We start from the raw sequence: 26,665 nt of genomic DNA, 5'->3' as shown, positions 1-26,665 counted from the left end.
CTGGCCCTAGCTCCTGCTGGCTGATTTAACAGTGGTGGGCCTCCCATTGCCCAGATCCTGCCGTAACCAGCGTGCCATGCCAGGCCCTGCCATGCCGAGGTCTCCTTAATCCTCAGATTTGTTCACTGATGGTGTGGGCGATGCTTCAAGGAAGAGAGCCTTTATTTTAACAATTCATTTCACATAGTCAATAAAAAGGATAAGGATCACAACTGAAACCGTGACTTTTCCCTGGGAAGCAGCAGACAGCCCCAAGCTTAGATCCTGGTTTCCTCACTTACTCTGTGAACCTAGGCTGGGTGCCGGGCTCATGAGAAATCTCAACTCTGTCAGCAGCTTGTTTGCTTTTCCTCCCAGGGCCACCTCTGGGGAAAACTGAGCGAAGTACGGCGTGTGCCAGCTTTGTGGAGTGAAATCCCTTTGAGGGGAGGTGGGTAAAGGGCTTCGTGCCCTGCCCCTTGCTCTCCTCTTTTGGTCCCAGAGCGGGACTCACCTCACTGTGGGGGACCCTCCCAGGGCCAAGAGATTGGTATTGTGGTTAGGGCTCCTCCAGAAAGTGGCTGGGCTTCTCCAGCGCCCTGACCTTGGACCTGCAGAAGCTGGGGCAGTGGGCACTGAAGCTAAACCAAAAGCTATACCAAGGATATATTGTATATATGTTTATATAATGTGTGTGTTATAAAGCATATATGTGCTTTATAAACAAAAAGAACAAGACATTCTGCCTCTGTTGGGTGCAGTATCACCCACATTGAGAAAGCATGCCTTAGCTAAGTCCCCCCAAACATTTATGCCATTCTTTTTATTTTTAACATTTATTTATTTCACTTTTGGCTGTGTTGGGTCTTAGTTGCACAGGATCTTCGTTGTGGCATGAGGGCTCTTCATTGTGGCACAAGGGCTTTCTAGTTGAAGCACGCAGGCTCTCTAGTTGTAGTGCCCAAGCTCCAGAGCGTGTGAGCTCTGTAGTTGGCAGCATGTGGGCTCTCTAGTTGTGGCTCACGTGCTCAGTAGTTGCGGTTTAGTTGCCCCACGGCATGTGCGATCTTAGTTCCCTGACCAGGGATCAAACCCATGTGCCCTGCATTGAAAGGTGGATTCTTAACCACTGACCACCAGGGAAGTCCCCCCATTTATGCCACTCAGCCTAAGGGTAAATTGGAAGGAAAAGAAACATATGGCCATATGAGCACATTGAGAGGAGCCCTCCAGCACCCTGGAGGGGATCTGTTTAAGTGAGGAGACCCCAGGCTAAACTTCCTTTTTATTCATGGTAAACACGCCTCTGCCAACATGATGTGACTTTTGTGCCAGGACAAATAAGAAAATCACAGGGAAAAATCAGAACATGCTCTCCCTTCAGAACACCAGGCAAACGTCCTAATATCCTTCTTACCCCTCAGGAAACAGGGTCTATGCTCACTCCATGCCTGAAAAAGCAAAGAAACGGACTAATAAAAGCTCCCAGAAAAGATTGTGAGAAAAATGAAGATAAATTAGTCTCTCCTATTATTTCAAAGTCAGGTGACTTCTAGCATAGTGACAATTGATTTCATAATATAACTATGTATTTTTGGAAGATAAACTTTTATTGTAAAGTCCTCATTGATTTAGCAATGATGACTGAAAACGTTTAAGATAATTAAAATGCTTATACAGTTGTCAATATATTACTCAAATTATTGGTTTAAAAATTAACTTAAATTCAGTTTAAAAATCTTTAAGTCTTGATAAGGAGTAGGAAAGTATCCAAACTATAACTAGAATATATAAATATTAAACATTTGGTATTGTGGTACAACCAGTAGAATTCACTGATTTTTTCATTTCTTCATGCTTTGAAAGAAAAGTGAATTTGAAGAACATATATATTGATATTACTGTGATTATAAAATAATGTGTTTTGAGATAGAAGGGTCTCGTATAGCTCGTTATTTAATCTCCGCTGGGCTGTGAGATGCTGCTTGATGCTGCTGTTTGCCTGAGAATAGTGACTGCAGTGTAAAGGATCATTCAACATGTTTTTAAAGACTTAAAATAGAAAGACAGGTTTTACTTTTTTCCCATGTAGGAGAGAGTGGAACATTTTAAAATTGAGACACTTAAAAAGAATTCCAAGATAAAAGAAAGTGAGACTTGAAATTTCTAAGTAGTTCTGGGTCTTTTAGTCACAGTCACCAAGTCATTTCTCATAAGGTGCTTTTATTTTTGGTAAACTGTGCACCTGCTCATATAAGAAGAATTCTTATTTACAGTGTTTAGGAATACAAGAGTTTAATTTAGAAAATTGATAATAATTATCAAATAATGCTCAGTATAGGATATGACCCCAATGAACAGTGCCATATGCTGTTGTCACTGAAATGTAAAAGTAGTCCTTTAGAAGGGCTTAGCTTTCCTAAGCCACAGTTTCCTCTTCTGTAAAGGGTTACAATAAAATATTTTTCAAAAAGGTTGTCATATGGGCTAAACGAGATAATGCCACAACGGTTTAGAACTTTTCCTGTGCTTTGCAAATATGAAGAATTGTTGCCATTATTATTGATGTTTTGAATTGGAGTATCAGGAAAATACCCAACTTCTGGCCCACGCTTTTCTGATTACCGTGTGGTGGTCTACTTAGAGGTTATCATCCTTGTTTTTTTAATACAGAGCTTCATGGGGTTTGCTTTGACTATACTGTTCTTAGTTTTCTATTAATTGTATTGTGATTGTACTCTATTAATATGTCCTGTTTACTTGTTTGTATCTGCTACTAGACTATAAGTTAGAAAGGCAGCTGATCTATCTCATTCGTTCATCATTCTACCCCAATGTCTAGCATATGTGACAGCACTCAGTAGGTGCTCAATTATATGCTCAGTTACAGAATAAATACCAGAATAGATGGTGATAATATCCTGATAGATAGTTATATACTTAGATTCCCTCAGGTAAATGTTTTTCCCATGTGGTTTTAAAACCTGCCTCAATTGTAACCTGAGGCCTCCATGACTCATTCAGCCTCCCAACCAAAAACACCAGGAGTCCCAATTACTGTAAAAGGCAATGTCTTCAGAAAGAAAAATTGTCTACCTACAGTAACCAAACAGAAACCACCTACCACCTAATTTCATGTTGGCCCATGAGCCACCAAAGAGTGGGAATTTTCCATCCCCATCTCAGAAGATTGCTATTATCAAGTGGCCTAAATCACTTTGGAAGGTGTCTGGATTGGAGTAAAGAAAGTGATATACACATATGCATTAAAGCTGTCTTAAATGTACAGTGTAGATACAGTGTGCTAGGTTCCCTGGAGTTAGACAAGATAAATGGATGGCCCCTGCCCTCAATGAGCTTGCTACCACGTCAAGGAGATAAGTCTATCCTTCTCAAGATAAGCCTTGAGAGGGAAGGATTTGTTTAAGCGTGTCTCAAGGGACAAGAGGCATACAAATTATTAGCTCTTGTGATTTCTGGGAATATTCTCCTGGAAGAAAAACAATAACTCTGGGTTGATTTGGGTGGGGAGAAGATTTTAATCTTAGAATTAAGAATTATTTAATTCTTAATTTTATTTGTATGGACAGAACATAAAAGGGCTGGGGTGATTTCAGGAAAAAGAGCCTAGTATATTTATTATACTCCGCTTTGCACAGATTTTTGCTTCTTCTACATGGGAATGTAGCTGAGAGTAACTTGCGACCCAGGGTTCTTCCTGTTCCTCTGTGGATGTAATAGTTCATAAATATAATGCTGACTTCAGGAAGCCAATGAAAGACCTCATTCTGGCCAGAGCTTGAGGCAGGAGGAAATGGAAATGGGTCCTCTCATGTTCTCCAGTCCTGTCTTTCCCCATGATGTTATCTGAGCAGGACAGGGTAAGACAGATGGGACCAACAGACAGCAGTGTGGCCAGGCTAGAGCAGGTTGGCAAGGTAAGGGGGGCTGGGAGCTACTGAGTGGGGATACCACTAAAAGGTGAAAGGCCTGAAACAAGGTAGATTCTGGGAACAATGAGATGAGAAGGACAACATGGATGGGTGGAGACAGTGTGATGAGAGGTTCAAATTCAAGCTAGGTTTAAAACAAGGTGTTACCAGTAGGACTGTCCTAAAGCAATTGGACTGGAGCTAGGCTTGAGCATTTTCCTTGAGCTGGTCACCTTTTCATAAAGAAAACAACTTAGGTGAAGCAGAGGCTGGGGGCCTTATGCACCTCCCAGACTTAAAGGGAGCCAGTCCTGTTGGGATTTGCTTTGCCTCTATATCAGTTCAGACTGCTTTCTTCCTCATTTATCAGTTGCAACATAGAAAATGCAACTCTGAACATCACATCCATGTTCATTCAAGACAGTAAGAGAGGGGCTGGGAGAAAAGGATTAACATCAACAGATTTTCTCTAATGTCCAGTTGCCAGAATGGTATCATTGGTAATGCCTGGAGATTCTAGCAAGGAAGACTAGAGAATAAACTGTTTAAGTTTTGCATCCTTTCAAATATCATCAGTAGAGAGCTGGATCTGGGTGTGGGGGAACCAACATACAGTGTGTATCACTGGCTCTGAAACACTCCTCACCACTAGCTGCCTTACCACTCCCTCCGTCCCTCATTTCGTTATTTTTTTTTTAAGTAGAGAACACTTGAGGATGTTTCTAGTGGAAATAGTCATCAGACTCACTAAAGTCTTCATCTCGCATCCACCCAATCTGCTCAGATGCCAAGGAAACCTGCTTCTTTTATCACCTTTCAGTCTTGCAGCAGATGTGTTTCCTCTCAGCCCACCTCTGTGTAACTGCAGCTGTAGTGGACAGTTCCATGCATGCCATTAATCCTCCACCTCAGACACCCGCCATAAACCTCTCTGCTTTCCTGCCCCAGGGCTTCCAGCAAACCCAGAGTAATTCATTGGCCTAGACATATGAGCAGCCCAGAAATGTGGGAGGGTTTATTTTCCTGGATGTAACCCTCCTCCAGGGGGTAGACGGGAGTCCGTAGACCAATGCCCTGAACTTCTGCACTGAAACAATCTTGATGGGCATTCTACATGCTTCTTTAGAGGGACCCAATTAGGCGCCCACAGTAGAAACCAGCCCAGCAAGTCCCTCTTTCCTGGTTTTTCTTCCTCTGCCTGACTCTTCCTTCTCCCTTACTCCTTCTTCCTGGAGTCACCGCACAAGTATGTGATGAGACCTGCACCTATGCCTTTGTCTCAGGCCCTGCCTTGGGGGGAATCCCAGACTAAGTCAGATGTCTTCATTGGGACTCCTTGACAATTTTTACCTTTCGGCATTTCCACTATATCGTTTTGTTTTTTTTTTTTTAAGATTTTTTTGATGTGGGCCATTTTTAAAGTCTTTATTGAGTTTGTTACAATATTGCTTCTGTTTTTTGTTTTGTTTTTTTGCTGTGAGGCATGTGGGATCTTAGCTCCCTGAACAGGGATTGAACCTGCACCCCCCAGCATTGGAAGCCGAAGTCTTGACCACTGGACCGCTAGGGAAGTCCCCACCATATCCTTCTCTTGACCTACTCCCCCTTTTTCTTTAAGAATTTTATTGAGATGTAATTGACATATAATAAACTGCATATATTTAAAGTATACAATTCGATTTTTTTTCTTATTAGTAATGTATATATGGCAATTTCAATCTTCCAATTCATCCCACCCCACGCCCCCCCCCCCCCCACTTTTCTCCCTTGGTGTTCATATGTTTGTTCTCTACATCTGTGTCTCTATTTCTGCCTTGCAAACCGGTTGATCTGTACCATTTTTCTGGATTCTGCATATATGTGTTAATACACAATATTTGTTTTTCTCTTTCTGACTTACTTCACTCTGTATGACAGTCTCTAGGTCCATCCAAGTCTCTACAAATGTCTCAATTTTGTTCCTTTTAATGGCTGAGTAATATTCCATTGTATGTATGTACCACATCTTCTTTATCTATTCTTCTGTTGATGGACATTTAGGTTGCTTCCATGACCTGGCTATTGTAAATAGTGCTGCAGTGAACATTGGGGTGCATGTGTCTTTTTGAATTATGTTATTCTCTGGGTATATGCCCAGTAGTGGGATTGCTGGGTCATATGGTAATTCTATTTTTAGTTTTCTGAGGAACCTCCATACTGTTCTCCATAGTGGCTGTATCAATTTACATTCCCACCAACAATGCAAGAGAGTTCCCTTTTCTCCACACCCTCTCCAGCAATTATTGTTTGTAGATTTTCTGATGATGCTCAGTCTAAATGGTGTGAGGTGATACCTCATTGTAGTTTCTATTTACATTTCTCTAATTATTAGTGATGTTGAGCATCTTTTCATGTGCCTCTTGGCCATCTGTATGTCTTCTTTGGAGAAATGCTTATTTAGGTTTTCTGCCCAATTTTTTATTGGGTTGCTTGTTTTTTTGATATTAATCTGCGTGTACTGTTTATATATTTTGGAGATTAATCCTTTGTCTGTTGATTCATTTGCAAGTATTTTCTCCCATTCTGAGGGTTGTCTTTTCAACTTGTTTATAGTTTCCTTTGCTGTGCAAAAGCTTTTAAGTTTCATTAGGTCCCACTTGTTTATTTTTGTTTTTATTTCCATTACTCTAGGAGGTGGGTCAAAAATGATCTTGCTGTGATTTATGTCAAAGAGTGTTCTTCCTATGTTTTCCTCTAGGAATTTTATAGTGTCTGGCCTTACATTGAGGTCTTTAATCCATTTTGAATTTATTTTTGTGTATGGTGTTAGGGAGTGTTCTAATTTCATTCTTTTCCATGTAGCTTCCCAGTTTTCCCAGCACCACTTATTGAAGACACTGTCTCTTCTGCATTGTATATCCTTGCCTCCTTTGTCATAGAGTAGTTGACCATAGGTGCATGGGTTTACTTCTGGGCTTTCTATCATGTTCCATTGATCTATATTTCTGTTTTTGTTCCAGTACCATATTGTCTTGATTACTATAGCTTTGTAGTATAGTCTGAAGTTAGGGAGTCTGATTCCTCCAGCTCAGTTTTCCTTCTTTCTTTTTTTTTTTCTCAAGATTGCTTTGGCTATTTGGGGTCTTTTGTGTCTCCATACAAATTTTAGGATTTTTTTGTTCTAGTTCTGTAAAAAAATGCCTTTGGTAATTTGATAGGGATTGCATTGAATCTGTAGATTGCTTTAGGTAGTATAGTCATTTTCACAATATTGATTCTTTCAATCCAGAACATGGTACATCTCTCCAACTGTTTGTGTTATCTTTGATTTCTTTCATCAGTGTCATAGTTTTCTGAGTACAGGTCTTTTACCTCCTTAATAAGGTTTATTCCTAGGTATTTTATTCTTTTTGTTGCAATGATAAATGGGATTGTTTCCTTATTTCCCTTTCTCATCTTTCATTGTCAGTGTATAGGAATGCAAGAGATTTCAGTGTGTTAATTTTGTATCCTGCAACTTTACAAATTCATTGGTTAGCTCAAGTAGTTTTCTGGTGGCATCTTTAGGAATTTTCTACATATAGTATCACATCATCTGCAAACAGTAACAGTTTTACTTCTTCTTTTCCAATTTGGATTCCTTTTATTTCTTTTTCTTCTCTGATTGCTGTGGCAAGGACTTCCAAAACTATGTTGAATAGTGGTGGTGAGAGTTGACATCCTTGTCTTGTTCCTAATCATAGAGGGAATGCTTTCAGTTTTTCACCATTGAGAAAGATGTTTGCTGTGGGTTTGTCATATATGGCCTTTATTATATTGAGGCAGGTTCCCTCTATGCCCACTTTCTGGAGAGTTTTTATCATAAATGGGTGTTGAATTTTGTCAAAAGCTTTTTCTACATCTATTGAGATGATCACGTGGTTTTTATTTTTCATTTTGTTAATGTTGATTGATTTGCATATATTGAAGAATTCTTGCATCCTTCAGATAAATTCCACCTGATCATGGTGTATGATCCTTTTAATGTACTGTTGGATTCTGTTGCTGACCTACTCCCTTTTGAAGGGAAGGTGGGCTTGATTTTTCTACAGAAACTAAAAGTTTAAGTGTGTGATTAATAATCCATTATACAAATGTAAATGTATGTTTTTCTTTTTGGAAAAACAAATAACATCAGAGCAAGTTCTTCTCTCAGAATTCCTTTTAGGACCCAGGTATTACCTGTTTATTGTGTATGTGTATGTGCCCAGGAAAATCAGCAACATAGAAGCATTTACAAAGCAGTCAGTGTGTCAAGTACCAGGTCCAGTGATATGAGCCAAAGATCCACAATCAAGCAGAGATGGTTTCTGCTCTCAGATTACCCAAGGAGTCAGTGTGGGTATAGGGAAGGTTGGGTCAACAATGATCTGTGTGGCATGTGCCATGAGAATCCACAGATCTTGGTGGCTGATGGAATGGGGTTAGAAACAAAAAAGATGTAAGGATCTTGGATGACTCCAAGCTTCCCAGACTGGGCAACTGGGGGGATGGGACATTGTTAACCAAGACAGGAAATGTAAGGAAAATAGATTTGAAGAAAGACAACATGTTGAGTTTTAAATAACTGTGGGATATTCAGGTGGAGATATCTAGTAGACATAAATATGAGTCTAGAGTTAAAGAAGTCAGGGTTGGAATGTAGATTTGGAAGTCATCGATGTATAAAGTTAACATGATGGGAATAAATTGGATCAACAGGAAAAGAAAAGAGAAAAGAAGCAAGTGGAGGATGAATCCCAGGAAACAGTGACACTAATAAGTGGGTTAAGAAACAGGAACCAGCAATGAGAGTGAGGAGACTGACCACAGAGGTCAGAGAAGGATCAGATGGGTGTATTTCTCAATTCTTAAAAACCACAGGAGGATGTGTAAGGAGAAGCAGCAATTTATAGGGCCTGCTGCTGTGTTATGGAGAGGTCAAGTAGGATGGATTAAAGACAAGGGCCTGCAGCATTAATCACCTCGGCAATATCAATTTCAGCAGAGGGGTGGACAAAGGACATCTGGTACATTATTTTGCTTACCTCAACCTGTACCTTCTTAGCAGCTGTGAAAGTAGAGCAGTACCTTCTGGCACTCTATTTATAGTATCAGCTTCTGCTGACAACTGGAAGCAGATTTCTTCACTTTCCCTTTTCCTTCTTCCATCTCCTCCCCAAACATATTGAGATTTATCTTCCTCATATGTGAAACATTATTCTCTCCTCCTCGCACATCTTCTGTAGAAGATGCTGCTGTTTCTTGGCTTATTTGCACAGCAAATTCTGGTAAAAACAACTGTCTATTCTTATCTGAACAGAAGCTCTCTCAACAGCTTCATTTGTATTAATGAACTTTGCAAATAGCACCCCTATTGGACCATCACTCCACCATCAAGGCCATGTGGCACATGGCAGATGATCTGGTTAAAAACAATTTGATTGAAAAGACAAATTGGTAGAAACCCAGAACTGGTTGCAAACGCATACTTCCAGTTACTTGTTTTGCATCCTTTGTGTTTTGATGCTTATTTTACTTGATAATGATGAGTCCTATGAAGAGACTAGTGCTGCACATCCTGCATCTATGGGAGACTTTGCTAAGTGCAGAAAAATTACTACAACAACAACAACAACAACAAAACTGAATTTTTTTTTTTTTACAAAATGGTTATGGGAATCACATAAGATCAGAGGTAAATTGTGATATGAAGCATGATACAGGTCACAGCAAGCTGTTTAGCCCTAAGGCAGTAAACACTAAGAGAGACTGGAAAACTCTTCTTGTGATATGAGCTGGTTGTGTGAATATAGGCTTTAAGCTTCAGAGAACTATGTAGAAGCTGGTTTGGAGATTTAGCAAGATGATTATAAATTTGGTTCTAGACATATTGAATTTGAGATTCTAATCTAGAGAAAGGTCTGGCTGGAAAAGCCAACCAGGAATGTGTAAATGGGGAAGGGAAAGTTGAAGAGAAATTGAGGCTGGAAGAGATTTGAGAGTCCATCCATGAAACTGGTGCTGGTTAAGATTAGCAAGGTACAGTATAGGGTGAGATAAAACAAGTTGTGATGATACCCATTGCCCCAAATTCCTTAGCAATAGAATGCAAACTTTTACCTGAGCACATCACCTCCTGAAATGAAAGACCGCATTTCTCAGCTTACCATATAGCTGTTGACCACATGACCAAGTTCCAGCCAATTATGTGTTGTCAGAAGTGTTGTATAGGACTTCTAGGACAGAGCATACCCTCTTTCTCCTTCCCGGTGCTTGGAATGCGGAGACAGTGGCTGACTCTAGCTGTCATGTTGGCTGTGGGGTGGCCTTAAGGAAGTCGCGTACAATGGACCTAATAGTAGAAGGACATGCATTTGTATTGACTTCATGAGGCTGTTATATACACAGCTCTGGGCATTCTGTAAACTAGATTTTCTTTTATTGGAGAGAATAAACTCTTGTGTGTGGAAGCCATTGTATTGGGTCTTTGTTACTTTCAATGGAATAAAACCTAATACAAAGTCAGGGTGTAAAAAGGAATTGGTGCTAAAGAAAAAGACAAAGAAGGCAAAATCAAAGAGGTAATAAGAGGATTAGAACAGGTGTATCAGAGAACCAATGGAGAAGAAAGATGGAAGGCTATGAAGGTATTAAATAATGAAGAGAGAATGATTATATTTCTTTATAAGTACATTAAAGTTGTGGTGAGGAAAGCAAATGTATTTATTAATCATAATTGATTATGCATCATTTATTTAGTGTTTCAAAACACTTAGAGCTTACGATTTTCTATTATTCTAAAAGACTTTATAATACACTTTATAATGCATTTCTTAATTTTCTTTTGACTGAAGATAATCTGAGCCACAAACCTTCATAAGTTGTATTTCATGTTTCAATTTGACAATAATGACTATATTATAGAATGGATAGTGGTAAAGAAGCAACAAAAAATCTGTATGTGTATATATTTTGCAAACGATATGACTGATAAGGAGTTAATATCCAAAATATATAAACATACAGATTTTTTGTTGCTTCTTTTCATTTTGTCAATGGTTTCCTTTGCTGTGAAAAAGCTTTTAAGTTTAATTAGGTTCCTTTTGTTTATTTTTGCTTTTGCTTCCTTTGCCTGTTTATATTTGGTGTGAGAAAATGTTCTACTTCATTTTTTTACATGTAGCTGTCCAGTTTCCCCAGCACCATTTATTGAAGATACTGTCTTTTCCCCATTGTATGTTCCTGCCTCCTTTGTCATAGATTAATTGGTCATGAGTGTGTGGGTTATTTCTGGGCTCTCTATTCTGTTTCATTGACCTATGCATCTGTTTTTTGTGTTAATACCATACTGTTTTGGTTACTTTAGCCTTGTAATATAGTCTGAAGTCAGGGAACATGATACCTCTAGCTTGGTTCTTCTTCCTCAAGATAGCTTTAGCTATTGAGGGTCTTTTGCAGTTCCATATAAATTTTAAGATGATTCTAGTTCTGTGAAAAATGCCATGGGTATTTTGATAGGGATTGCATTAAATCTGTAGATTGCTTTGGGACAGCTCTTACAACTCAACATCAAAAAAACAAAAAACCTGATTAAAAAATGGGCAGAATATCTGAATAGACATTCTCCCGAAAAAGACCTATAGATGATCAACAGGCACATGAAAAGATGTTCAATACTGCTAATCATCAGAGAAATACAAATCAAAACCACAATGAGATATCACCTCACACCTGTCAGAATGGCTATCATCAAAAAGCCTGCAAATAACAAAAGCTGACAAGGATGAGGAGAAAAGGGAACCCTCATACACCATTGGTGGGAATGTAAATTGGTGCAGCCTCAATGGAAAACAGTATGTAGGTTCCTCAAAACTAAAAATAGAAATACCATATGATCTAGCAATTCCATTCCTGAGTATATATCCAAAGAAAACAAAAATACTCTTTGGAAAAGATACATGCAACCCAGTGTTCATAGTAGCATTAATTTACAGTAGCCAAGATATGGACAACCTAAGTGTCCATCAGCAGATGATTAGATTAAGAACATATGCCATACACACAAACACACACACACGCACACACACACACAGAGTGAAATTTCTCCATTTGCAACAGTATAGGTGGACCTAGAGGGTATTATGCTTAGTGAAATAAATGAGACAAAAAGACAAATACTGTATGTTATCACATATATGGAATCTAAAAAATGAAACAAATGAATGAATGTAACAAAACAAAAACCAACTCACAGATATAGAGTACAAACTAGTGGTTACCAGTGGGACAAGGGAAGGGGAGAGGAACAAAAGAGAGGCAGGGAATTAGGAGGTACAACTACTATGTATAAAATAAATAAGCTACAAGGATATATTGTACAGCACGGGGAATGTAGCCAATATTTTATAATTATAACTTTAAATGGAGTATAATATATAAAAATATTGAATCACTATTTTTTTTATAAATTTATTTATTTATTTATTTATTTATTTATTTTATTGGCTGTGTTGGGTCTTTTTTGCTGTGTGCGGGCTTTCTTTTAGTTGCGGTGAGTGGGGGCTACTCTTCGTTGTGGTGCGCGGGCTCCTCATTGCCATGGCTTCTCTTGTTGCAGAGCACGGGCTCTAGGCGCATGGGCTTCAGTAGTTGCAGCACATGGGCTCAATAGTTGTGGCTCACGGGCTCTAAAGCACAGGCTCAATAGTTGTGGCACATGGGCTTAGTTGCTCCGCGGCATGTGGGATCTTCCTGGAGCAGGGATCAAACCCATGTCCCTGGCATTGGCAGGCGGATTCTTAACCACTGCGCCACCTAGGAAGCCCTTGAATCACTATTTATACACCTGAAACTAATATAATATTTTAAATCAGCTATACTTCCATAAAAAATCTCTATGTGTGCAAAATGGAATTTATAAGCCTGCAAAAAAGTTAATGGTAGTGATTTCTAATGGATTCTGAATGATACAATTGTACTGGATTTTTTGTTTAGGGTTCAGTGTCTTTGTTCTGAGACAGGAAATTTATATCCATCTTATTGACAATGTTCATCTCATAAAAGGAGGATACTGACTAGAATAGAATTTTATTAAAAGAGATTTTGCAATCACTTAAAATCCAAAGTTGGATAAAAATTTCATGTAGAGACATGAAGTTTAAAAGATATTCCAAATCAGCAAGAATGTCCCACAAAAGCATAATTTCATATTATTATTTGCCTTATTCTTTTTATTGAAATATAGTTGACTTACAATATTATATTAGTTTCAGGTTTACAACATAGTGTACATTACACACATAGAAAGTTATACAATATTATTGACCATGTTTCCTCTGCTGTACATTACATGCCTATGACCTATTTATTTTATAACTGGCAGTTTGTGCCTCTTACTCCCCTTCACCTATCTTGCCCATCTGACTTATTTTTTATATTAACTTGGAGCTACCATATTTTAAATACAGTATACTAGTAATGACCTGCTTATGAAAGTATATTAAACTTAATTAATCAAAGTATCCAAGGAATAGGATATTATAATCAATTGAATTTTCTGGACAATCCAGGATTAAATAAAAGGCTTTGGTTTCAATTACTACTTTTGAGAGGGTCGGTTCACATGTATATATGCTCTCCAGTCTTTGTAGTTAGGGTAAAGTATACTGCAACTGTAGTTGCATATTTTGATGGTTAATTTTCAGTGCCTTGAGAATAACTTCTTTGGAACTGTTGCTATAGAAAGAATGGGGATCATATCCTGGGATGCAACACTTGATATTATAGATAAGGAACTGAGGCTCCGAAAAGTCAAAGGCATGTGCACATGCATGCATCCCTACATGCATTTGTTAACTCAACGTAGATTCATCCAAGTACCAAACTAAACTGTTATCTTTTACAAGATCTCAAGGAGAGTTTAAACTACCAAAACACAAGCATTTTAATTTTTAACAAACACGATCGTCATGAATTTTTCCCTGCTCACACATAAGAACAAGATTTATATTCATTCTCTTTCACATAATATAGTCAAAATTACCCATAGGTTGGTAACTGTAGAACTGGATGTTTGAACCTGTAGTATTTTGAAGTCTCTAAAGAACCTTCTAGGCAAACAGGGAAGTGACTGAATGAGCCAAAGTCAGAATTGTTTTTAATGGGCAGAGTAAGAGAAAGCAGAGAGGACAGTCATGTGGTAATAATGTTGGTGCCCTCAAAGCTGAATCATAACCTATGCGTTTGGCAGGGAGGCTTCTCTGGCAGGGGTTTATACTATCTTTGTGGCGTATTTCTGGACAAGCTCTGTTTTAGTTAAATAGCATTATCGGTAGATTGCTCTATGATTACCGATTAGTAGAATGCTAGGTCTGCAGCTTGAATTTGTTGATCTGCTATTATTTCCGCCTCAAAATATACAATGTTGTTGTATATTGGTTTATATTTATGATAAAATCGTTACTGATTCCTTTAGCAGGTGACACAGTATTCCTCTCCCATCACTGCCCCTGAACACCATACTGACTTTCCGTTCTCCACATCTGGATAATATGTGAGGCAGATTCCAATCTTTTCCAGTCATTTTGGGACATCAGAACATCCTATTTTCAGCTATAGAAGGACAACCAATCTATTATCAAAATTTAAATCTTTCACACAATTAAAGCTTCTCCATTCCTCTGCCTGCCAGCATGAAATTGACTCCTGGCTTTAAACCAGCTGTGGGGAAAAAGTGTAGGGCACTCTGCTCTCTTGCTCTCCTTTCTCTCCCCCTGCAGACGTACATCTTTGCTATCTTTGGTTCCTTCAGGGCCAGTGGCAGAGGAGAGACAAGAAGTAAAGGGTGATGCTTTAACTGGTTGGTGCTGTTGACTCTGCTGTCCTCTTTCACCGTACACACTGGTGAATTCTTCCGAGATGTCCATCCACTTGCCCTGGTTCTTGACTTAGGCGATTCATTCCCCAGATGACCTCTTGTGATACCCCATCCACGCCCGTCCCTGGTGGTAACCCCACACAGCATTGTTCTGCCAGGATTCCCTCACCCCAGTGGACAGCCTTTTGTGCTGGAGCGTTTTAGGACTGACTCTCACGTGGCCACTCCACCACCCATTCACCAGGAACTGGCCTGAGGAACATTTGGCATCCTTGCTCTGTTCCATCCTACTGCTCTCCTCTCCCCTTGCCTTGCCATCTTGGGCTACTCTGGTTTCTTCTTCAGATGTGACCCCCAGACTCATCCATGTGCATTCTAGTGGTGGAGCACATAACAAGTGATGTGGGTCAGCCCTTGTTCTAGCAGACAACCCCAGTATCTAGGAGGACTAAGTTTGGGGTCTCCCTCATGCACTTAGGGGACATGTAGCCTGGATCTTCCCCCACAGGGAGGAGAAGGGAAATACCTTCTCTACTGTGAACTCTATGCAAGGACTCCTCTTCCCAAGGAATCCTTAGTTTGCTTTTATACAGTATGTATGGGTAAAGGTCACCAGACTAAGTTGAATGCTTCCCAGCAAGTCATGACTCTTTAGAATGTAGAGGGATTACATTATTTTCAGCTTCGTGCTTTAGTTGAAACTTCAAGGCATAGAAGAAGTTCTGTTCCACAACCTGCTACAGTTGTGTTTGAGGATATGCAGTAATTTTCATGGAGTGTATATAAAATGAAGAAGTTGAATTAGTTCATTGTTCTAAGGTCTCCTCTATTAGTAAAAATATGCTAGGACTTATCCTGAATTCCTTTCTTTGGTAGTCTAGCTTCTTGAGAAAACCAAAATCAGGAAGTAACCACCTAAAGTCCTCAGAACAAGTAAAAATAGTATTTAAACTTCCCCTCTCCCCAACACACATAAGCCTGAGTACTTATTTAGCAGATTCCCTCTCCTCAGTGCCTACTTACTTTGACTTGCATATACTGCTCAGATTTAAGTCTCTGAATACCGCAAAGTTAGTGTTCTTTTGTTGCAAATGACAGAAATCACCTTAAAACTGCTTATCAGTTAGGATTCTGTTAGTTACAAGCAACCAAAAACCTAACTCAAATTGCCCTTTAAAAGTAAAGGAGGACTTCCTAGGTGGCGCAGTGGTAAAGAATCCGCCTGCCAATGCAGGGGACCCGGGTTTGAGCCCTGCCCTGGGAAGATTCCGCATGCCACGTAGCAACTAAGCCCGTGCGCCACAACTCTTGAGCCCATGTGCCACAACTGTTGAAGCCCACGCACCTGGGGTCTGTGCTCCACAACAAGAGAAGCTACTAGAGTGAGCAGCCTGCGCACTACAATGAAGAGTAGCCCCCGCTCGCAGCAACGAGAGAAAGCCCGTGTGCAGCAACAAAGACCTAATGCAGCCAATAAATAAATAAATAAATAAATTTATAAAAAAAAAAAAGAGTAAGTGCAAAAGTAAAGGAAATATATCATCCATGTAAGTGACATATCTAGAGGCTTCAGGCAAAGTTTGATCCAGATTCTCACAAAGAACCCAGTTTCTTTTCTTTTTTTTTCGTTTTTTTGTTTTTTTGTTCTGCATGGTTTTGGCTTTATCTTAAATTTGACTTCCCTTATGGTTGTAAGGTGTCTATCAGAAGCACCTGACACTTAAAATCTCCCCATTTATGTCCACTGGGCATCTTTTTTTGCTAACTCCTAAGAATGACAAAGGAAACTTTCTCATAAATTCCCAGATAAGTCTCTTATTAGCTCAATCAGGACAAACTAGGTCATGTACCAATAACCCTAATGAGGATAATGAGGTGTGCTAACTGGTTTCATTCTGGGCCCACTCTGAATCTGAGATTTAGGGTCAATTCTACTCAAAACATATGATTGGAAATTTGGGGAGCTTTTGGGAAGGAGGAAGTAAAGAATGGATGCTGGGGAAGCATCAACAAAGGCCTATTACATCACATAAACATGAGGGGTAAAGTGGGATTTATTATCAGAATATGGAGATGTCTTATAGAACCTAAGGACAGGAATGTTCTGGGCCTCAAGAAGGAATCAAATTGGTAATGAGAAGTCCATTGTGAATCCTTGCACACTTTTTATTGCCTCTTATTCTTTCTTCTTATGAAGCATCTACTTTACAAAGGACAGGCCATATGATGGGCTTAGGTGACAGCTTCTCAGTTCATGTATTACAGTTACAGATACACAGAGAACTTAACACTCACTCTAGCTCCGGAATCCATGGTACCCGGGAAAGACCCCTGGTTAACCTAATCAGATGCCCGCCCTTCATGCAATCAACTGTTACCAGGCACCAGGTCACAATAGAAAACTTGCTGCTTCTAGGAACCTGCTCCTGTGCATCAGGGAGGAGTAAGGGAACCACAGGGAGTTGGCAGCCTTCACACGATGTGTCTGCCCAAGCAGTAACCACTCGAGACAGACACATCACTGCACCCTATCTACAACGAGGGAAAGAAAAGGAATTTACAAATTAGACACAAGAATCTAAGAGTATGGTGAAGCATCAGGACGGAGAGTTCCAGGCAACACAATGGTTTGTATTCATGATGATAATTCTGGGTCATTTAATGTTACACTAGGGTCACTCTATTCTTGGTAAATTGAAATGTTGCTCTTGTGGAATAAGGTGTGGCCATTACTATACTAGTTAGTATAACCTACAGCCTCCCTATTCTGTCTTTCGTGGTTTCCTTAACCTCTATGCATGGTCCAGATTACTTGTGAAAATCCCCTTCATTATGTGTATCTGCAGTTATTTCTGATACTGATTCTGAATCCCTACAATTGTTTCTAACATGAATGCTTTCAACAAATATTCCCCTCTTACAAAACAGTATGCTTGCCTTCTCCCGAAATGTATGCAGTTTTATCTATATAATTTTGACTGAACTGATGAAGGTGTGTGTTATTTATCTTAGTTCCCAGAGGTGGACTTGCCACCAAACTGTTTATAGATTTCCTTATTCCCAAGTTTTGGTCACAAAACTCAATATATCTGCTGAATGATTTCTCTGTGCTGAAGTCTGATTCACTTGAGAAGTAATGTCATGTTTATGCTGAAGGACCCTCAAGCACACAGTACTGGAATAAAGAAACAGAGATGTATTACCAGAGAAATGAAAATAAATTATACTCATCTATCAGTGTGGCAGGATTGCTGAGAAGCTAGACCCAGGACTGCCTCCCTTGAGCCTTTATCCTGCCTTTCCTTGTTCTATTCACAGACCCTTCTGGAGAGAGGACAGCAGCGTGGTTAAGAATGTGGACCCTGGAGTCGGGAAGCATGGTAGCAGTTAAGAACATGGGCTGGGTTAGAATCCCACCTGTTTCTCTGGGTAGCACTGGGAAAATTACTTAGCTTCCCTCACGCAATTTCCTCCTTTATACAAGGGTAATAATAATAATAATAATAATAGCAATACCTACCTCCTAGGACAGTTATAGAAATCCAAGTTAAGAACATAGTGCCCATATTCAGTACACTCTCCTCTGTAAATTTCTCTTCCTTTCATATTCTTTCCTAACCTGTTTTAGAAAAAGGAAACAGTTTTGTTGTTGAATAAGCATTAAACCTGAATTTGATGCAAAAGACAGAAATCTTACTCCCATATATAGCCATGCAGATGCAACCAATTACGTACAGGTTTTCAAAATAAACAATAGCTAGTCCTGAGGTAAGACGATTTGATAGCACCATTTGTCACACATAGTTTATTCTAACTTTACCTGGTACTTAGGGTGACCGTCTGTATTAGCTGATTGACTTTATCTGGAGGGAAAAAAAATCTCACCTCTTATGACAGGAGGCAGTTTTGTAACTTGGAGTAAGCACCCATCTAAGCTAGGTTCATATCCTCCTCTAGCGACTGGGAGACGAATGCCATCTCCCTTGATCTTAACCTGTTTTCTTTGTTCTGCTTTAAATTCCCTAGCAGTTGGTCCTTTCTTTTCAGTCTATTTTTTAGGAAGTTCAACTTTTTAAAAGAAATGTGATATATAATTGGCACATAACATTATATTAGTTTCAGGTGTACAACATAATGATTCAATATTTGTATGTATTGCAAAATAATCACCACAGTAAGTCTAGTTCTTTTCAATTTTAATGAGCCTTTGTAAACCAACGTAAGACGCCTGGAAAATCTCACCATACTTGACTATCAAATCATCCTTACACTTCTCTGGGAACCACCTCTCTTAGTGAAATCCTAAGTCTCTTGGTCAGTTCAGGTTCCTTTCAAAGGAGCAAAGGCCAAATTTCTTAGCGATGACTGGTGCTTTCTTCTGATTCAGAGATGATTGCAGGCCTATTCTTCCTCTCTGTTTTCTAGAAAAATGCCAAGTAACCCTCTGGTGCTAATTAAGAAATAGTAGTCACCGTCGAATTAATGACGGAGCAGTGACTATGTGCATAATAATACTTACCCTCCTTTTGGCATTAACTTTATTTATAGTGACAAACTCTTATAATCAAAGCAGAGCAAATGCTATGTCCACATTATAAAAGCAGACACTTAGGGATAACGGGGTAAAGCAGCTGCCCCTAAGGCAGAGCCTGGGAGTCACCATACTCCACACAGCAGCTAGAGCCTGTCAGAGTTGACTTAGGGGGTCTGACTCACACTAACCAAACTCACAGTACACAGATTAAACACTCAAGAGCCTCTGTTTGTTATAAAGAGGAAAATCACTCAGCAGACTGGATATTTGTAGGTAGTAATTCTTAGCTTCCTTTCAAGTTCAGAGACCCCCTAACTCTGCAGTGCTCTCACAGCACTGTCTGAAGGGGTTTCGTTCTAAGAAATACCTCAACATCATAACTTTGTGGTTTGCAGTTTGCACCCAAAGGAGGCCCTGGTCTAAAGTAATAACTTCTGGGGTCTCTAGTTGATATACATATCACATCACCACCTGTTAAGTGGCATCTTAAAGTATAGAGGACTTTGATAGAATTCAAGACAACCAATTTATAAAAACATGGATATGAATGTAGATTTATAATATGCATCTCACCAGAATGTGAGCTTAAGAGTGGAGAAAGAAAAAAAAATCATGGAGAAAGACAAGTTTCTGAAGCACAATGTATGGCATGATTTTATGACTAAAACTTCTTAGCCTAGAGTAGCAAGACCAGTTGGATCCATAATTTCTTTTTTTGTTTTTATAAATTTATTTATTTATTTATTTATTTTATTGGCTGTGTTGGGTCTTTTTCGCTGTGCGTGGGCTTTCTTTTAGTTGCAGTGAGTGGGGGCTGCTCTTCGTTGTGGTCACCAGCTCCTCATTGACGTGGCTTCTCTTGTTGCAGAGCATGAGCTCTAGGTGCATGGGCTTCAGTAGTTGCAGCACATGGGCTCAGTAGTTGTAGCTCACAGGCTCTACAGCGCAGGCTCAATAGTTGTGGCGCACGGGTTTAGTTGCTCCGCGGCATGTGGGATCTTCCTGGAGCAGGGATCGAACCCCTGTCCCCGGTATTGGCAGACGGATTCTTAACCACTGCGCCACCTAGGAAGCCCCAGGATCCATAATTTCTTTGACTGCACTGCCCCCTTGTGGTAAAGTGGCTTAGGTCGTTGGCGGAAAGAGGCCGGTTGAAAGAGGAGATATGAGAGGCTAGAACAAAGCAAGGGCAATAGGTCAGATAATTAATAAAACAGAAAATAAGTTTCCTGGAAGAGTGGTCAGGAGATTCTGCCACTGAGAGTGTTGGGGAGAGCTCCTGGCCTCTGTAGGGGCTGCTTTTATTGCCTATGATGGTTACCTCTCTTGAATTCCTTAGGACAGAGAAGGTTTTGCTTTGGTTTTTGTTTGTTTGTTTGTTTGTTTGTTTTTGCTTTGCTTTGAAGCCCTGTGTAGTGTGGCTATCGTAATTCTGAGTCACATTGCTCACCTACCACCATCCCCAACACTCCTCATCATCTCGGAGAAATGTAGCCTAGGAAATTAAATGATACTAGTCCACAAGCACACACTTGGCAGAGGAGATGACAGAGTAGCTCAGTGGCCCAGAGGAAGAACCTATGCAGGGCATTTTACCCCTTTTCGCTGTCTTGGAGGCTCACAGCCAAAGGAGGTGCTTGGTGCTTGTTTATAATTTATGCCCATCTAATTCTAGTGAGGTGAGGAGGCCTACAATGAATACAACATTAAGAGAGCTGTTTGCAAAATAAAGAGGAAGACTAGAGGCAACGTTGAGGAAAGAACAGGAAGTGCAGGGACTGTGGCACCAGGTGACCGCCACACTGAGCATTACATTTAGTTCTAAATTTGCTTGTAGCCAAGGGAAAACTGGAAATACAGAGGCTTATACAGTTTTCGTTGCCTGGAAGGAGAAAATATAAATATAACCCTCCTTCAGAGATACACAATTTCTGTGACGGGATAGAGGTGTTAGCTAAGGCTGTGATGGTAATCATTTGATTTATATAAACATATAAAATCAAGATGCTGTACACCTTAAACTTATACAATGTTATGTATCGATTATAGCTCAATGAAGCTGGACAAAAATTTTTAAATAATTTTAAAGAGAAAGAGAGAGAGAAGTATTTAGTTTCTGGCATTACATTTCAAGAGGAATTTATCCTAGTAACTCAAAAGCCCGTAAATAAACACTGAATTGAAAGACATCCGAATGCCTAGTTGATTCTCCTCCAGGGAAGCTTGCAGACCTGTTAAGTATTAAACGTGATGAGTAGCTCTTATGTGTCAGTGGTTCCTAACCTCTGGTGTGACCTCTAGTGGGTCATGCGGTTATTGCAAAGTATCCGTGAATCTAGATTCTAGGTGCATTTCAGGAGTGAAAAAATAATGTTTTGTGCAAACGTACCAATATTTCTCATAAATATGAGGATAACCAGAACTGGGAAAATATAAATTTATATAAAAACTACTGAACTCACACTAGCTTTTGGTTATTGTATATTTTCTTAATTAGGTCTACTAACAATACAATTATTAAAAAGTTGATATTACAAGTATGTCCTTGTGCTTAAAGAGCCTGTGACCCGTTACTGTACAGACTAGTGCAGACTATCTAGATGGTGTTACTGCTCTGAGCAGATAAGGCAGACCTCCCCAACTCCCCCCTGCACACACCTCCCTAGTCACTACTCTCAGCAACTGTTTTTCATATTCTGAGACGAGCTCCAACGAAGGCACTCCTGTGCTCGGATGCTCCGGGGCTTTGTTCGGTAATCAACTTTGTGGTTTCAGGAGGCCCGAAAGTACTTCAGGGCTTTCCACTCCGAGCACTTTGTTCAGGAAGCTTGAGAGACTTGTTGTGGTTTCAGAAATGACACGCTTGAAGTTCTGGAGTTGGCATAAACTACTGCTCCTGCTCAAGCGAAGGTAGGAAGAGAGGCAGCCATCGGGGCTGGTGGCCTGAAAACCGAAGCTGTGGTTGTCTCCACAGACAACTGCTCTTCAGCAAGTTTGCAATTGCTCCACACCCCTTTCATGTGGGCAAAGAAAGAACTTTATCAGACAGAAAGTCTCTATTCTCTTGAAACGTTGGGGTGAGAGGGGAGGAAGTTGGGCAGTAAATCGGGGCAGAATTGACAACAGTGAAAATCACGTTTTGGGCGCGTTCTCCCCTTTCACACAGGTGACTCCACACTGCTCTAGATGTCCCGTAGATGCTTGTGTGCTGGCTGAGGCTCAGACTACAACATGAGGCCCCCAGAGTGGGGCAGGCAGGGCTCCCTGCAGCATGCCTGGAGTTTTAAACCTCTGTGCTCTGGATTCCCTGGCTTAGCTTGGCTGTTTGAGGACAGAGGCCAATGGCAACAAGCTTCCAAAGCTAAAATGGTTAGCAATAGTTTGTTTTTAGTTGTAACTCTAAGGGTACATATAGACACATGTGAATTTGACTGCCCAGCCAAAGATGTCAATCCCACCATCTATCATGGCTCCTTTGTACCACTGGAAATTTATTTCCTTGAGTCGAGAGTCTTTGCGATCTCTCTCAGAATGCAGACATTCTGGTGGGTGTATCTGGTAGAAACAGGAGAAATGGCAGGTGTCTGGAGGTGGGCCAGGATGCTGGGAGTAATAAAAGAGAATAAAAAGTCAAGACATTTTGCTTACAGCTTGGAATGTTTGGAGTAGAATCTGGCATCCATGGTCATAAACAAGGTGGCCAAAGGCAAAATTACAACCCCAGCAGAGTCTGTGACCCAGACTCCTTCCCTGCCAAGCCCTCCTCCCCTCTGGCTGACTTGACCTCAAACTTCAAACTCTTTCTTATCCACTTTGCTCTAGCAAACTTGTCACATAAAGAGAACTGAACCAAGGAAATATGCGTTCACACCTTGATTCTTCGGGTAAGGCATTTCTTTCTGTTTTCTCAGCTAAAATGGGGCCATCGTGGTTCCCTGATGCTAAAAAAAATTTTTCTTGCATTTCTGAAATCTGGAGACATTTTTAAATGCATGCATTTAAGATGGTAGTTTTTTTTTCCTTTAATTCTCAAAAGCTATTACTAAATAAATGATGTATCTTTTGATAGAACTAAAAAAATTCATATTTTTTGCTCTTTCTCACAAGGTTTCTCATTCTTGTGAAACTTTGGCAGTGTATAAAGGTAGATGGCAAAATTCCATGGATTTTTCCTGGAGGGGCTGATATCTACTGAACGATGGTTCAAATGATTCCCAATGACATCCCAATAGGTTCCCACACAGCAGACCCATAAGACCCTTTTCCTGGAGGCACAACATTATAATGTTATTGGAAAACTATTTGATAGCATTAAAATGCCTTGATCATTGAAATAAAAAAGAGAGAAAATGAAAATATGTTTTTACAAACATTAAAAGTAAACACAATATAAATTATGTTACATATACTATATATATATATAATATTATATATACTATATATATATTAAAAGGAAACATTACAAATGTTCCTTTAGGGATTTTTCTGCATAGTCTGCATTGATCAAGGCTGCTTAAAATATGAATCCAATGAGATTTCGATAGAAAAATATTTTTCTTTTCCTAAATATCACATAGAAAACAAGAGTTCTTGATTACTCAAAGATTTGTTAAGGTATAAGATGGCTAGAAAGTGGATTTGGGGCTTCTGGAAGACCAAGAAAGAGGGAGGTTTGGAGACAGGTCAGCCATGTGGCACTTCTCAGTGATACCAGGTAAATGACCCCTGCTCTCCACTCTGATCTATTCTTCAGCAAATTTTTATATAGGAGCTATTCTCTCTAAAGTATTGGACTGGGGAATATATGACATCAAGCCTACTGGGGGTCTGACTGTGGTCGGCATTTTCAAATTCCAAGAATTTGACTTTCCACAGTTAGATAGTACATTCTTGGTAGTCAGGATTGAAACTTAGAACCCCTGGCCTTGTGTCCTATGGGAATAAACATATCTTTGCTGTCAGTGAATGAGGATTCAACAAACTTATTGAGTGACTGCTGTGTGTTAGGTTCTATACTAGGCATCAGATTTCCTAAGATGAATACATGTTCTTGCAACTGATAACAAAATGTGCTAAGGACATGAACTAGGAATTCACAAAAAATTTCAGATGGTCAATAAACACTTAAATGTATGTAATTCACTAGCAGTTAAAAATAAGTTAAAAGGAGAAGTCTTTTTGTTTGTTTGCTCTGTTTGACAAAGGTTAAAAACAATGGCTAACCCCAGTATTAGAGTACATGGGTGACTTTTCTATATTATTGATGGAATACCACCTTTCTAGGGGAGGTTGGCAATATGTATCAAAATAAAAATGCCCATGTTTAACCTGGAAATTCCCATTTTAGGAGTTTAAACAGAAGAAATAATAGAAAAGGGGCTCAAAGATATACGTACAGAGATTTTTACTGAAGTATTTTTCTTAATAATGGTTTCATATAAATGTCACTTAACAGTATTGTTAAATAATTTATGTAATATTCTTTCAGTGGATTGCTGTGCAGTTGATGTGTTAGTATGGCTATCCACAATATATCATCAAGGAAAAATAACAGAATACTGTATATGCTTTAATTCTATTTGTCTTTTTAAAAAAGTATGCATATGTATATACATAGAAAGAAATTAAGAATGATCTTCCAAGATGATTAACATGGAATGATCTTTCATTTCTTTTCTTATATGTACTTCTCGGTGTTTCTTTAACTTTTTTGTAATGAGCTTTAGTTACTTTTATTATTTAAGAAACAGAATTAAAGTATAAATATTAAGCACTCTGTCCTTAAGGATATCAGAGTTTGTATAATGAGCATATTTTTCCAAGCTGACATGTGAGTTGCCTACTAATTCTAGAATTTAAGGAATTGGCAGAGCTGAGAAAACTGTGAGTCCACCTTTCTTTTCCATGCCCAAAGCCTGGTCCCAGGAAAAGGGCAAGTAAGTCCTACCTCCCTGCCCTCCAGTGAGCCAGTCACTCCAGTTCTTTCCTCAGATTTTCCTGCTTGTGTTAAATCAGATCCAGGTGATGTCATCTCTCCTGAGCAGGGAAGGAACCACAGTTTCTCAGAAGGTCCCTAAGTTCCAGGTGCTCTGCTGGATGCACAAATATCCTCCACTGATGAGGTGGGTATTATTAGACAGAGTAACTGGCCTCACATGGGCAGGGCCATGAGTCAAATCTAGTCCCCTGATTTCAAAACCCATGCTATTTCCATGGGTTCCTTCGTGTCTGCTTTTGTGCGTTTGTGTGTTCCTGTTTTAGTGTGAAATAGTTTGTGCCCCCAAACTGGCACTTAATTGGGTCTTCCTTATAAGAGGCCTACAGTGGGCACATTTTTCTCATGCCTTAGCCTTCTTTAACCAGCTAGAGACCTACACACTCATCCATCCTTCCATCCATCCATCCTTACCTAGGGTACCTCCATTCATTCATCCTTTCATCTAGTATTTGTTAAGAGCAACATAGTTTAGTTGAGGAACATGACCCATAGAACCAAACTGGCCGGATGTAAACGCTGGCTCCACTGCTTACCAACTATGAGAACTCGGACAGCTTACATAAATAGCTTGTGCCTGCGTTTCCTGTCAAATGGGGATAATAACAGCACTTACCTCGTGATGCTGTGAACATTAAATGAATGAATCAATGTGAAGTACTTAGAGTAGTGCCTGGAGTGTGGTAAGTACATCTCTATCGTCATTAATGCCTTGTGCCAGGCCCTGGACGAGATGCTGACATTTCAAAGTGGAACAAAACAGGGTTTCTGCCTTCAAGGAGCTTATAGTCTAGAGGAAGAGACAGACACAGCCATGACCGTGAGCACAGAGTGCTGTGGGGACAGCGCTGGAGAGGATGAGGGTCAAGGAGGCTTCCCAGGGAAGAGATTGTCTGATCTGAATTGAACCAGCTGACGGTGGGAAGGGCAGGGACGGAGACCTAGAGGCAGGAGTGTGTGGCAAGTTTGAGGCACCAAATGGTTGTGAATGACTGGGATGCGAGTGCCAGAGGGTTACAGGGGAGATGGAACTGGAGAGGCGAGGTCAGCTGCCTCTTGTTCTTCGGCAACTTTTATGAAAGGCCCCTAAATTCAGCGGATTACACCCCTCCCCCTTTACTTGCATTTAAACCTTTTTCCCTATAGTTGCCCTTAATTAATAACAGCACATCAGACCTAAAAGATAAGGTTGAAGGTCGTGGTAAAAACTCTCTTTTCATCATGCTTGTTGTTTCTGGGATATAATGACTGAGAGTTCCAGCTGTGTCTGTGTCTGGAAACTTCACCATATTTAGACTCTCAGACTGTGCACATGGCATCCAAAGTGTCCCCAGCTTTGGGGAAGACTG

The 26,665-nt window shown here is 39.9% G+C and overlaps 1 pseudogene; it reads right to left on the bottom strand.

The window, feature by feature from the left end:
• The window catches only part of LOC130834472 (uncharacterized), a 41,207-nt pseudogene extending 15,186 nt beyond the window's left edge, over positions 1-26,021 (bottom strand).
• Positions 26,022-26,665: the final 644 nt, after the last annotated feature.

Source organism: Hippopotamus amphibius, chromosome 13 (genome assembly GCF_030028045.1).
Source record: "Hippopotamus amphibius kiboko isolate mHipAmp2 chromosome 13, mHipAmp2.hap2, whole genome shotgun sequence".
Lineage (NCBI taxonomy): Eukaryota > Metazoa > Chordata > Mammalia > Artiodactyla > Hippopotamidae > Hippopotamus > Hippopotamus amphibius.
This window is presented reverse-complemented; position numbering and strand designations above follow the sequence as displayed.